At 38.9% G+C, this 12,661-nt stretch overlaps 1 protein-coding gene across 2 annotated transcripts in view; it reads right to left on the reverse strand.

Annotated features, from left to right (window-relative positions):
- REPS2 (RALBP1 associated Eps domain containing 2) overlaps positions 1-11,791 on the reverse strand; it is a 173,168-nt gene extending 161,377 nt beyond the window's left edge. The window contains exon 1 of one of the 2 annotated variants that reach the window (XM_011995516.1): positions 11,653-11,699. The gene's annotated coding sequence lies outside the window, so the exon portion shown is untranslated. Of the gene's footprint in view, positions 1-11,652; positions 11,700-11,733 lie in introns of those variants that run through there. The other variant, XM_011995517.1, reaches the window with a different exon arrangement.
- Positions 11,792-12,661: the final 870 nt, after the last annotated feature.

Genomic DNA, 12,661 nt, shown 5'->3' on the forward strand with positions numbered 1-12,661 from the left:
GTTATGGGCTATTATGAATAAAATTCCTATAAAACATTCACATACTGGCATTTATATGAACATAAATCTTCACTTCTCTGGGATAAATGCCCAGGAGTGCAATTGCTGGGTCATATGGTAGTTGCATGTTTAGTGTCTTTAAGAAACCGCCAAACTGTTTTTCAGAAGGGCTGTATCATTTTACATCCCATCAGCAAAGTATGAATGATTCCATCATTTGATGCTGTCACTATTTTTTATTTTAGCCATTCTTATAGGAATGTAGTGATAGCTCACTTTGGTCTGAATTTACATTTCCCTAGTGGCTAATTATGTTGAACATCTTTTCATGTGCTTATTTGTCATCTGTATATGCTCTTCAGTGAAATGTCCCTTCTTGTATTTTGTCCACTTTCTAACTGGGTTGTTTTCTACTGTTAAGTTTTGAAAGTTCTTTACATGTGTCTGTTGGCTGTATGAATGTCTTCTTTTGAGAAATGTCTGTTCATATCCTTTGCCCACTTTTTGATGGGGTTGTTTGTTTTTTTCTTGTAAATTTGTTTGAGTTCTTTGTAGGTTCTGGATATTAGCCCTTTGTCAGATGAGTAGATTGCAAAAATTTCCTCCCATTCTGTAGGTTGCCTGTTCACTCTGATGGTAGTTTCTTTTGCTGTGCAGAAGCTCTTTAGTTTAGTTAGATCCCATTTGTCAATTTTGGCTTTTGCTGCTGTTGCTTTCACCGCATGTTCTCACTCATAGGTGGGAACTGAACAATGAGATCACTTGGACTCAGGAAGGGGAACATCACACACCGGGGCCTATCATGGGGAGGGGGGAGGGGGGAGGGATTGCACTGGGAGTTATACCTGATGTAAATGACGAGTTGATGGGTGCAGCACACCAACATGGCACAAGTATACATATGTAACAAACCTGCACGTTATGCACATGTACCCTACAACTTAAAGTATAATAATAATAAATAAATTTAAAAAAAAAAGAAAGTTCTTTACATATTCTAGATGCCAGTCTTTTGTCAGATACGTAGTTTGCAAGTATTTTCCCCCCCTCCCCACTCTGTAGTCTTTTCATCCTCTTACGAGGTCTTTCTCAGAGTAAGTATTTTTTATTTTGATGAAATCCAATTTATCAATTCCTTTATGGCTTTGGTGTCAGGTCTAAGAACTCTTTGCCTAGCCTTAGATCCTGAATATTTTATCTAATTATTTTTATAGTTTTATGTTTTACATTTAAGTTTGTGATACATTTGGAGCTATTTTCTATAAAACGTGTACTATTTACGGCAAGGGTTTTTTGTTGTTTTTGTTTTCTTTGACATACTGATGTTTCATTGACCTAGCACCATTTGTTAAAAAGGCTATCTTTCCTTCTCCGTTTAATTGCTTTGCAATTTTGTCAAAGATCAATTGGGCATATTTCTGTTGGTCTCTTTCTAGGTTCTTTGTTCTGTTCTGTTGATCTATACATGTATCCCTCCACCAATATCACAGTCTTGATTACTGTAGTTATATGTCTTAAAATCTTACAGACTGATTCCTCCTGCTTTATTATTCTTTTTTGAAATTGTTTCAGCTAGTCTAGTTCTTTTCCCTTTCCATATAAATTTTATATCTACAAAAAAAATCTTACTAAGATTTTGACAGGAATTACATTAAACCTGTATATCAAGCTGGGGGAGAAATTATATCTTTATTATGTTGAGTCTTCCAATCCCAGAACATTTCCCCATCCATTTAGACTTTGATTTCTTTCATCAGCATTGTGTAGTTTTCAGCACAGAAGTCCTGTGCATGCTTTGTTAGATTTATACCCAAGTATTTTTTGAGTGAATATAAATGGTACTGTATTTTTAATTTCAGTGTCCATTTGTTTATGGCTAGTATGTAGAAATGCAACTCATTTTTGTATGTTATCTTATATCCTGAAACCTTGCTGAACTCACTTAATTAGGTCTAGGAGCTATTTTGTAGATTGCTCAGGGTCTTCCATGTAGACAATCATGTCATCTGCAAATAGAGACAGGTTTTTGTTTTGTTTTCTGAGACGGGGGTGTCACTCTGCTGCCCAGGCTGGAATGCAGTGATACAATCACCATGGTTCACTTGACCTCCCAGGCCCAAGTGATCCTCCCACCTCAGCCTCCCAAGTAGCTGAGACCACAGGCATGCACCAAAACACCCGGCTAATTTTTTTTTTTTTTTTAACTTTTGTAGAGATGGGGGTCACCCTACATTGCCCAAGCTAGTCTGGAACTCCTGGGCTCAAGCAATCCTCCTGCCTTGCCTCTCAAAGTATGAGCAGCTGTACCTGGCCAGTTTCATTTTTTTTCCTTTCTGCTCTGTATGCCTTTTTTTCCCTTTTTCTTGCCTTATTGCACTAGTTGGAATTTCTAGCACAATGTTGAAAAACAGTGATGAGAATAGACATCCCTGCCTTGAAAATGACCCCAGGAAGAACCTCAAAGATATAGCAAGAAATGAAGGGAAAATAAATACATATCTAGATAAATCTAAATTAGGAGTTGTCAAAGTAACACCTGCAGGCCAAATCTGGCCCACTGTCTGTTTCTGTAAATAAATTTTATTGGAACATGGGTACACACAATCATTTCCATATTGTCTATAGCCATTTTGGCACTATAAGAGTGGAGCTGAGTAGTTGTGACAGCGACTATAAGGCCTGCAGGGGTTAAAATAGTTACCATCTGGCGTTTACAGAAAAAGTTTGCTGAACTCTGATTAAATAAACAATGCCTGCATAAAATAATGATGTCTCGTAGAGTTTAATATATAGTATTAAAATACAAGGCAATAACAACATAGGTTAAAAGGAGGGATAAGTGGAGTTAAAGGTCTTTGCATTATCTATGAGAAAGATAAAGGTAAACATTAATGCTAATAACTTTTTACCAAAACATCCCCTAAACACGTCCTCTTAGAAAGTTTAGGTAGAAAAACTTCCATCTCTTCTCTTTCCATTGTTTCTTCTGTCAAATCAAAGTACAGTCACTTATTCACTAGCATCACTGGGCAGCAAGGTGCTACATGTCTCTAATAAATCCCTCCTTAAAATATTTATAAAATGGCTAGGCATGGTGGCTCACACCTGTAATCCCAGTGCTTTGAGAGGCTAAGGCAGGAGGATCACTTGAGCCCAGGAGTTCAAGACCAGCCTCGGCAACAAAGCAAGACCCTGTCCCTACATACATACATACATACATACATACATACATACATACATACATAATAGCTGGGTGTGGTGGCTTGTCCCTATAGTTCCAGCTACTGGGGAGGCTGAAGTGGGAGTATCGTTTGGACCCGCGAGGTTGCGGCTGCAGTGAGCCATGATCATGCCACTGTATTCTAGCCTGGGTGACAGAGCAAGACCCTGTCTCAGAAAAAAAAAAAAAAATCCATAAGGGTACTAACCAGTTCCAAACCATCCATCCCCTTACTTTTCACTGCTAGGGTGACTAACCATCCCCCCTCCCCCCAGTTTGCTGGGGACTGAGTAAGTTCCTGGGATGTGGGACTTTTCAGTGCTAAAACTGAGAAAAGTCCAAGTTGTCACTCTACTTCCAATATCCCACAATAGTGAAACAAACTGAGTGGAACTTAGGTAGTTCTTCTCTTTTCCATTCACTTCTAGTGAGGTCAATTCTAATGACCCAGTGAGCAGGTCACTTAAGGAACTGGAACTCATTAAAATTAAGTACACAGCCTCACCTACAGGAGTTATTTATATTTGCTCCCCCAAATGATGCCTGAAAGCACACAAACTCCTTGGTTCCTCAAAGGTGCAGTGTGTCAACAAGTTAACTGAAATAGAACTCATGGATATCTTGTCTGCCTCTGTTTTCTTGCTTTCTAGATCCCAGTGTCCTACTAACTAATACCAGTATATAGCACAGAAACAAAATCTATTTTAATCTAAGAGAATTGGGAAACTTCCAAAGAGCACTGACCTGAAAAATCTTGACAGAGCAGAGGAAATTGATTTTCTACCAAAGCCATGCAGAGGATTAGACTCAGATTTAGGCCAGTAAAAGATTTACATTCCACCCAGGTCCCAATATAACATGATGCACAGATAAAAACACACTCGTGAGATGACATAGCTGACACATATTAGAAAGTCCAAAATAAAAGTCAGCTTTTAAGAATGCTAGTCCCAAAGGTAACAGCACAATATATAAGTTGCATTAAAATTTCAGCGATAGAGCATAGCATAATGAGTCTTTGAAATGGATTTTCAAAATTAATTTTTATCCTCATCCTGGCCTCTTTTCAAAAAGATTTCCCACAAAACCTCAGGACTGGAAAATAGCACCAGTCATGCATTTATAATGACCAAAATAAATTCTTAAGATTGATAATGAATAAAATTACAAAAACCTCCAGCTTCCTGACTTTCAGATCTTAGGCAACAACTCCACCTCCATGTCACTACCCACAGAGACAACTGTATGACTATACCTTGTTTTCATTATAACCTCTATTAATAATGCTAAGAACTCCCATACACAGCTGTGTTTAAAACCAAAAGTTGTATTAAAGACCAGACCAGCTTGACCTTGATTGATCTGGGTACCTACACTGGACAGAGTAAAATGAGAAAGCAAAGCAAGTCTGCCCATCAGGAGGCCACCTATTCTGACTACAGTGAAAATTAAAATTAAAGCTGCCTCTTTCACAGTGCTTTGCACTTTTGCAAGTTTTCTTCAAATCATGGATTTTTTTCAGTCTTCTCTATATCTAAGAAAAGAAATATGATGCACAGGATGTCAAGTCAACAGATAAAGCCAGGAAAAGCTATCCCTGGTAAATGAAGCATGACATTGGGACAGCAGGAGTCAAGAACATAAGTGAGTGTGCCAGTCTCTGTGTAAAATTGGTCACAACCAACTGAACACAATTTTGAAAGAAAAAAGGAAAATACTTGAAGGAAGCACAAAGCTCTAAGCCAATGCAAACAACAGTGGTTAAAAGTGATGGGCTGATTCCTGAAGTGGAAACGTTTATTTCATGGTTGCACGATTAGACACAGTAAATTCATATACCTCTGTACCTAGCCAGGGCCCTTCTTTTATTCCCAAAAGCTCAAAATCAAGTGTAATAAACAAAAGTATACTTAAACTGCTTCAGGAAGATTTCCACTTAGCATCTTCAAGTTTCATGAAAACCTAATTTAACGTTGAAGATACACAGGAAAAAAAGAAAAAAAAAAAAAAAAAAAACCTCAATTCTAAATTTGTACAAACTGAGCCCCTTTCTAAGAGCCACTCAAATTGATAGTGTACCACACATTAACTGGAAGAGGATGCCTCCTAGCAATAGCTGAATGAAAAAATGAAGGGCTCCTGAAAGAAGTCTCCATGGAAACTGCACAGTCCTTGCATCTACGATTCACCTTATACTTTGGCTGGCATTCAAGCACATCAAACCAGCAATAAAAACATCAGAAAGTTGGGTGGACTTTGGCAAATGAAGAATTCAGTGTTTGGTACAAGGAGATTTTCCAGGGAAAAAAAAAGTACATCCGACCAACTTTTCAGGATTCAAGAAGCCTCTGCTAGTCAAACCCATTAAAAAAAAAAAATCCCCCAATGAAGTATCTGTACCACGGCCTTCATTTTACCCATTCACCAAGTGCTTACAAAAGCCACTTTGTATTTTCACTCACATTCGAAACGATTTGAGTATCTTAAAGTACAAAACAGGTGTTTGGAATATTAGAATATGAAAAGGAAATATAATTCATAATTTTGTAACTATGGCAAATGAGGATCATTAACATGTAGTAACCAGCCTCCACAATGGCCTCCAATGATTTCCATCTCTTAGTATTCTTGATGCCCTTATATCATCCTCTCCCACATTATATCAGGGTTGTGTATGCGACCAATAGAAAAGAGCAGAAGTGATCATCTGTGACTTCTAAGGCTAGGTCACAAAAGATATTGTGGCTTCTGCCTTGCTGTCTCTCTCAGATCCCTCACTCTGAAGGAGGCCAGCTGCCATGTATGACAATCAAGCAACCCTAAAGAGAGACCCACATAGTGAGGAACTGAGGCCTCCTGCCAACAGCCCTGTGAGTGCACCACCATGAAAGTGGATCTTCCTGCTCCAATCAGGCCTTCAGATGGCTGCAGCCCTGGAAGACAACTTGTTTGCAATCTCCACAGAGATCCTGAGCCAGAACCACCCAGCTTAGCTTCTCCTAAATTACTGACTCTCAAAACTATGTCAGACAATAACTGTGTGTTGTGTTAAAGTGCTAAGTTTTGAGGTAACCTGTTATACAGCAATAGATAACTAATACAACACATAAGTGTTAGAAATCAGGATTACCTTCATTTCTCTAAGTTAAAGCCACTGCTCAAGAGGTAGTATAGCAGTGCGGAAAGAACAGGGTTCTGGAGGCAAACAGATGTGCTTCAAATTCTAGGCCCACCACTTATAAGCCATGGGATCTTGGTCAAATTACTTAACTTCAGTGCTTCAATGTCTTCATCAAAAACAAAATGTAGGGCCGGGCATGGTGGCTCATGCCTGTAACCCCAGCACTTTGGGAGGCCAAGGCTGGGGGATCACAGGAGGCCAAGAGTTAAGAGACCAGCCTGGCCAACATAGCAAAATCCCGTCTCTACTGAAAATACAAAACATTAGCTGGACATGGTGGCACACACCTGTAATCCCAGCTACTCAGGAGGCTGAGGCAGGAGAAATGCTTGAATTCAGGAGGTGGAGGTTGCAGTGAGACAAGATCGCACCACTGCACTCCAGTCTGGGCAACACAGCGAGATCCTGTCTCAAAGCAAAACAAAACAAAACAAAACAAAATGGAGGTAAGGAATATCCGTTTCAGAGAGTATTTGTAAAAATTCAAAACACAAAGAGCCTGGTGCCAAACAAGCATTTAATGTTAGTTCTCTCCCTTTTTTAAAGGGTACATGATTCTGCTAAAAATGAGCCTTGATTTACAAACACAACTACAATTAAACTGAATACTGAACCCTAGGGAAGTTGGAAAAGACCCACAAATGCAAGGGAAGACCTCAGAGCCATTGCCAAGCTCTGTCACATAATTACCAAAAAAAGATCACCCTGTTTGCTGTATTTTATATATTTTTTTCCATTTAATCTTCTCAACACCCTACCGTAATCAGGATAAACTAGGTTATACTAAAGCAGGGTTTCTAAACTTCAGCACTATTGACATTTTGGATCGGATAAGTCTTTGTTGTGGGAGCTGCCCTGTGCAGTGTTGGATGCTTAGCAGCATCTGCCCACTAAATGCCAAGAGCACTTCCCCACATGTGATAACCAAAAAATGTCTCCAGACATTGCCAGATATCTCAGGGTGAGAATTGCAAAACTGCCATTGCTTGAGGACCACTGTGCTAAAGTATCAAATAGTCACCAAATCTCGATGGCTTAAAATGATGCTTTTTCCATACCCATGCAACAAAATCTATAAGGGCTCTGCCCCACATCATATTCATTCTGATACACAAGCTGATGAAGCCTGTGTCCAACTGGAATATCAATGGTCATCATGGCAGAAAGGAAAAGAGATGAGGCAAACCACCAGCTTCTGCCTGGAAGAAGGCACACATCACTTCCCCTCACAGGCCACTGGCCAAAGCAAATCCGTGGCCAAAGTTGATGGTAAGAAATGGACAGTAAATTTTTTAAGCAATAATACAGTCTATCAACTCCTAAAACATCCAGAGGTACTAACATTCGATACTCAAAAAAAGATGTTCACAGGTAACTCGACAAAATTCACACAGCCTATAAAATCAAGATTCAAACGATGTCTACCAAATACGTGCACAAAAAAATCAACACTCTCTCCACTGTAACACTGATTTGCAAACTGTTCTATGGAAGTGAACAGCTTCTAAAAGTGCTTCAGGGATTCTGTAACATTAAAATTTGATTTTGGTTTAAAAAAATATATATATATGATTCCACTCCTAGGTATATACTCAAGATAACTAAAAACATATGTCCACATTAAAATGTATACATGATGTATACATGAATGTTCATAGCAGCATTATTCATAATAATAGCACAAAGTGGAAACAACTCAAATGTTCATCAACAGATGAACAGATAAAATCTGACATATCCAGAAAATGGAATATTTGGCCATAAAAAGGAATAAAGTACTGATATATACTCTTATATAGGTAGACCTTAAAACATTATGCTAAGTGAAAGAAGCCAGTCACAAAAGGTAACATACTGTATAATTCCATTTACATGAAATGGCCAAAAGAGGCAAATTCATAGAGACAGAAAGTAGGTTAGTGGTTGTTAGGGCCTGGGGTTAGAAAACTGGGGGCCATAGTGGGGTGACTGCTAAAGCGTATGAGGTTTCTTGTTGGGGGTAACAAGTGTTCTAAATTTGACTGTGATGATGGCACAATCCCATGAATATACTAAAAACCATTTAATTTGACACTTTAAATGTGTGACTTATATGGTGTATGACTTGTACGGTAATAAATTATTACCAAAAAATGTTACCAGAATAGAAATAAAGTGTGTCTGGTTTTTGTTGTCATGCTTTTTTTTCCAGATCACTGTAAAATAAATGTAATACAATTTTTGCCTACAGGTAAGGATAATCGATGCTGTCAGGTACAGTGCTTGATCACACTTGGAACAAGGTGGTGGATCCAGAGTCACAGACTTGCTGGTGAATAAAAATGCATTTGAAGTTTCACAAAAATATGTATTTTCCTGTTATAAGATAGCACCTGTCACAGAACCAAATACCAACTCCCCACTCCTTAAGTGTGCTCCTTCAGCATTCTGCTAGAGAACACTAAAAGGTGACGAAAACTGCTTTAAAGATAAAGTGGCTGCCCTTAATCAAGTAAAAGTCTAGAATGATGCTCTCATATCACAGCAAATTCACTCTGCCACTTTTTGCAAAATAATGTGTTAAGGAAAAGCCACATATGAGATTTTATTTAAACCTTCCTACAGTCATTTTGCTTGTGTTTTCTGCATTCCTACTCCCAGCCATGAATTGACACAGTTTCATGGATAAACCTCAGATCAGTCCCCACTAGGATAAGGCAAAGCATGGGGTTACAGTTCCCATGGGGCATCTAAGTTCCCACATCTGCCCCATGGAGTACTGTGGGACAAGAAAGGAGGAAGCAAGAGGCACTGTCTAGGGAAATTTCTGCAAGAATACGACTGACTCCTACCACAATCCACAAGACACTGAATGGAACTTTTCTCCGCTCCCATAGATCTAACAATGTTCTATAGAATGCAACCCATCATATACCTGAATGCCTTTTCTTCCTCCATTTCTGAAGACAAACTCTCAAACGAAAGTCGGACATGACTGCAAAGTATTTTGTAGGGCCCACACGTGAGCCAGCACAAAAGAATTCCGTTTTAACCTTTAAGTTTAGATTTTCTGTGAAAAGCACTTAAGTAGGAAACTCTTTCTTAAATTGTGATCAGAAAATGAACATATGATAGTGCTTCTAATCTTCATTCCATTTGGCACAGGGTTCTTAATGTCCTGTGCCATGGACGCTTTGGCAGTCTGGTGAAGCCTTATGGATCCCTTTCAGGAATTATATTTTTAAGTGCAAAAATAAAACATATGATTACAAGTGAAGCCACTTATACTGAAATAGTTATTAAAATATTATAAAATGCTAATTCGTGATACAGTGATACATGTGCCTTTTGTTACGACATTAAGTATCAAGAACTGGTGGTAATGTGGCCAGGCACGGTGGCTCACACCTGTAAGCCCAGCATTTTGGGAGGCCGAGGTGGGTGGATCACAAGATCAAGAGATCGAGACCATCCTGGTCAACATGGTAAAACCCCGTCTCTACTAAAAATAGAAAAATTAGCTGGGCGTGGTGGCATGCTCCTGTAGTCCCAGCTACTCAGGAGGGTAAGGCAGGAGAATCGCTTGAACCTGGGAGGTGGAGGTTGCAGTGAGCCAATATCACACCACTGCATTCCAGCCTGGCGACAGAGTGAGATTCCATCTAAAAAAAAAAAAAAAAATTTAGCCAGGCCATGGTGGCGTGCGCCTGTAATCCCAGCTACTTAGGAAGCTGAGGCGGGAGAATCGCTTGAACCTGGGAGGCAGAGGTCGCAGTGAGCCAAGATCTCACCACTGCACTCCAGCCTGGGGGTGCCAGAGAAAGGCTGTCTCCAAAAAAAAAAAAAACTGGTGGGAATGCCAATAACTGCCCAAATTTTGAAGTAGTGTTTAGAATAAACAATATTACAAGATATCTGCAACAGCTGTGATACAATATGAAAATATCTGTGAGTTATTGAGGACAAACTCAAAGGTGGGGCCAATAGTACTATGATTTGTCACCTGCATTCATTAATTGATGAAAATGCTAAATATCCATGGTTGGTCAAAATAAAGATGTACTTTTTCTCCATCCAAGAAGTCACCTTGAATTCTATCCACCGATTTCTTGGAGATCTGAGAACCCAGGTAAAAACCCATGTACCAAAAAAAAAAAAGTAATAACCTAAGGGATAAACCTTTCTCAGAGGAATGTGAATTTTAAGATGTCTGTAGACATTATTTAGGATGTTTTCCTCATAAACAACAAAAATACAAAGGGTTGTAATTCTAACGCTTTGTACCAAGTACATAAGAAAGCTAATGTTAATAAACAAATAATAAGTAACATTAAATAAATGTTAATAAATAAATATACCTGGGGTAAATGAAACAACCCATGTTCACTTTTATTCTGGACATTCTCTTGACATAAATCCTGCTGTTAGACTTGGCTGACTGCCTAGAATTTTTCTGGACTAGGCCTTAACTATGGAAGAGAAAGCAAATTTTATACTATCCTCAAAATTTATCCTCCACCTACACCCTACACTTCTTGAGATTGTTCTCAGATTTCTTAATCAATATTGAAATAAAAATCTCCTGTGGCTATGAATCTTGGCACACTTAATAGTATCCATGGAAACATCCTAATTGAAAACATTCAGTTCCCATTGGATCATCTCCTATCCCATGAAGCATTTAAGACAATTAGTTTAAATCCTCCTACATACTTGACACCCTATAAAGAATCTTGCAGTGATAGGTAATATAGTGTATGGTATGGGGGCAAATCTATAATCTGAGCTCTCAAAATAATTCTAGAGAATTGCTTATGGGCACTCAAAACTCTGACCTAGGGCATTTTACAACACTTGTTAACTTTAGCATTTTGTTTGTAATATAAACAGCAATGTGAAGTTAAGGTAAAGCCTATCAGAAATTTCCTTTTTTACTGAATTAAAAATGGATCATTCATTAACTTACACCACAGAAAATAAGGTGTTAGAAGCTAGGAGCCACTTGGTTTCTCACCTTTCCTCGTAATTTTGCCTCATGTGTTATTAAATGCCCCATAATTTCTAGTTAGAATCAACATCACTTTTCCTAGTTTAGAGATCCAGTGCTACAAATAATAAATGCAAGATCATGAAAAGATCCAGCTCTATTATTTTTCTCTTGTGCAAGGAACATCTGTTTTATGTTAACAATCGTTGCTAGGATGAAAGAGGGTAAAGAATCAGATGCTGACATTAAGAAAAGCCGTTTTATCTTTTTATACTTCTTCCTTACCTGCAAAATGGAGGCTGGGATTCTGTGCCCCTCTTCTACCAAGAACTTCTGAGGATTACTATAATTGAATCCAAGCCTTACGTTCACCACTTCTGCATCCCAGCAAAACTGCTCCTCCTTTTAGAGCTCAGAGCATCCTTTTGAAGTCAGCAGGAGTGGCTCAACAAAAAAAAAAAAAGAAGAAGAAGAAGAAAAGAAAACACAAGGGCACAGAAGGAGCATGGAAACCAGCCAAGACTGACAGAATTTCAATAACCTGGGATTTGAAAAGCTGTACAAATATATTTATTATCAAGATGTTTCAACTTATTATTATTAGCTTACTTTTATTGAGTAAAAGGTCTTCTGTGCTCATGCCAGATGGCTGGGAAAGTATTAGGAAATCATTTCTGAAGGATGGTGCTCAGTAATCCAAAACAAGCCAAAAGTTGAACCTCCTGCTATTTGTACAACCCATCATCCACACAAAGAGCAAAGAAAATGAAGTGTCCTTCTTTCTTTCAGTTTTCTACCCTGATTGGGTTATAATTATGATGTAAGAAAATGACCCCACAATCCCAGTACTAAATATTTGTAGCAATATTTAACTGAACTTAGAATAGAGGCTTTCAGTTCATCCCTACTCAGTAAGAAGAGTAACTACCCAGGGACCACCATGATGTGGGAAGCTAAGGCATGTGGAAAGGCCAGGGTGGATGAGATACCACATGGAGAGAGACTGGCCACAGACACTGAGGAACTATTCACAAGAGTGAAGAAGCTATCTTAGAAGTAGAACCTCCAGTCCCAGTGCCCAACCAATGTCACCTGGAGCAGAAATGAAGAGCTCAGCTGACATCTTCCCTAATTCCTCACTGACAAAACTATGAAAACGGTTATCCTAAGCCACTAAGTTCTGGGGTGGGCTCTTAGGCAGCAGGATATAACCAAAAGCGGCAATCATCACATCTTTTTTTTTGGCGGGGGGGGGGACAGGGTCTTGCTCTGTTGCCCAGGCTGGAGTGCAGTA

The sequence above is a fragment of the Mandrillus leucophaeus genome, unplaced genomic scaffold (assembly GCF_000951045.1).
Source record: "Mandrillus leucophaeus isolate KB7577 unplaced genomic scaffold, Mleu.le_1.0 Scaffold490, whole genome shotgun sequence".
In the NCBI taxonomy this organism is placed as follows: Eukaryota; Metazoa; Chordata; class Mammalia; order Primates; family Cercopithecidae; genus Mandrillus; species Mandrillus leucophaeus.